The sequence below is a fragment of the Lipotes vexillifer genome, unplaced genomic scaffold, assembly GCF_000442215.2.
Source record: "Lipotes vexillifer unplaced genomic scaffold, Lipotes_vexillifer_v1.1 scaffold395, whole genome shotgun sequence".
Classification (NCBI taxonomy): Eukaryota; Metazoa; Chordata; class Mammalia; order Artiodactyla; family Lipotidae; genus Lipotes; species Lipotes vexillifer.
In genome coordinates, this window is record NW_006797390.1 from 5260516 (window position 1) to 5263006 (window position 2491).

The following is a 2491-nucleotide window of genomic DNA, read 5'->3' on the forward strand; positions in this document are numbered from 1 at the left end:
TGATCTTAAAGGAAATGCTTTCCGTTTTTCACCATTGAGAATGATGTTTGCTGTGGGTTTATCATGTATGGCCTTTATTATGTGAGGAAGGTTCCCTCTATGCCCACGTTCTGGAGAGTTTTTATCATAAATGGGTGTTGAACTTTGTCAAAAGCTTTTTCTGCATCTATTGCGATGATTGTATGGTTTTTATTCTTCAATTTGTTAATATGGTGTATCACATTGATTGATTTGTGTATATTGAAGAATCCTTGCATCCCTGGGATAAATCCCACTTAATCATGGTGTATGATCCTTTGAATGTGTTGTTGCATTCTGTTTGCTAGTATTTTGTTGAGGATTTTTGCGTCTATATTCATCAGTGATATTGGTCTGTCATTTTCCTTTTTGTAGTATCTTTGTCTAGTTTTGGTATCAGGGTAATGGCCTCATAGGATGAGTTTGGGAGTGTTCCTTCCTCCGCAGTTTTTGGAAGAGTTTGAGAAGGATGGGTGTTAGCTCTTCTCTAAATGTTTGATAGAATTCACCTGTGAAGCCATCTGGTCCTGGACTTTCGTTTGTTGGAAGATTTTTAATTATAGTTTCAATTTCGTTACTTGTGATTTGTCTGTTCATATTTTCTATTTCTTCCTGGTTCAGTCTTGGAAGGTTACACCTTTCTAAGAATTTGTCCATTTCTTCCAGGTTGCCCATTTTATTGGCATAGAGTTGCTTGTCTCTTAGGATGCTTTGTATTTCTGCAGCGCCTGTTGTAACTTCTTCTTTTTCATTTCTAATTTTGTTGATTTGAGTCCTCTCCTTCTTTTTCTTGATGAGTCTGGCTAATGGTTTATCAATTTTGTTTATCTTCTCAAAGAACCAGCTTTTAGTTTTATTGATCTTTGCTATTGTTTTCTTTGTTTCTATTTCATTTATTTCTGCTCTGATACCTATGATTTCTTTCCTTCTTCTAAGTTTGGGTTTTGTTTGTTCTTTCTCTAGTTCCTTTAGGTGTAAGGTTTGATTGTTTACTTGAGATTTTTCTTATTTCTTGAGGTAGGCTTGTATAGCTATAAACTTACCTCTTAGAACTGCTTTTGCTGCATCCCATAGGTTTTGGATCGTCGTGTTTTCATTGTCATTTGTCTCTAGGTATTTTTTGATTTCCTCTGATTTCTTCAGTGATCGCTTGGTTATTTAGTAACATATTGTTTAGCCGCCATGTGTTTGTGATATTTACGTTTTTTTCCCTGTAATTCATTTCTAATCTCATAGCATTGTGGTCAGATAAGATGCGTGATATGATTTCAATTTTCATAAATTTACTGAGGCTTGATTTGTGACCTAAGGTGTGATCTATCCTGGAGAATGTTCCATGCGCACTTGAGAAGAAAGTGTAATGTGCTGTTTTTGGATGGGATGTCCTATAAATATCAATTAAATCTGTCTGGTCTGTTGTGTCATTTAAAGCTTCTGTGTCCTTATATTTTTTCATTTTGGATGATCTGTCCATTGGTGTAAGTGAGGTGTTTAACGTCTCCTACTATTATTGTGTTACTGTCAGTTTCCTCTTTTATAGCTGTTAGCAGTTGCCTTATTTATTGAGGTGCTCCTATGTTGGCTGCATATATATTTATAATAGTTATGTCTTATTCTTGGATTGATCCCTTGATCATTATGTTGTGTCCTTCCTTGTCTCTTGTAACATTCTTTGTTTTAAGTCTGTTTTATCTGATATGAGTATAGCTACTCCAGCTTTCTTTTCATTTCCATTTGCATGGAATATCTTTTTCCATCCCCTCACTTTCAGTCTGTATGTGTCTCTAGGTCTGAAGTGGGTCTCTTGTAGACAGCATATAGATGGGTCTTGTTTTTGTATCCATTCAGCAAGCTTGTGTCTTTTGGTTGGAGCGTTTAATCCATTCATGTTTAAGGTAATTATCGATATGTATGTTCCTATGGCCATTTTCTAAATTGTTTTGGGTTTGTTTTTGTAGATCCTTTTCTTCTCTTGTGTTTCCCACTTAGAGAAGTTCCTTTTGCATTTTTTGTAGAGCTGGTTTGGTGGTGCTGAATTCTCTTAGCTTTTGCTTGTCTGTAAAGCTTTTGATTTCTCCATCAAATCTGAATGAGGGCTTCCCTGGTGGCGCAGTGCTCGAGAGTCCGCCTGCCGATGCAGGAGCGGCGGGTTCGTGCCCCGTTTCGGGAGGATCCCACATGCCGCGGAGCGGCTGGGCCGGTGAGCCATGGCCGCTGGGCCTGCGCGTCCGGAGCCTGTGCTCCGCAAATGGGAGAGGCCACGACAGTGAGAGGCCCGCATAACGCAAGAAAAAAAAAAAAAAAAAATCTGAATGAAATCCTTGCTGGGTAGAGTTATCTTGGTTGTAGGTTCTTCCCTTTCATCTCTTTAAGTATATCATGCCACTCCCTTCAGGCTAGTAGAGCTTCTGCTGAGAAATCACCTGTTAACCTTATTGGAGTTCCCTTGTATGTTATTTGCCATTTTTCCCTT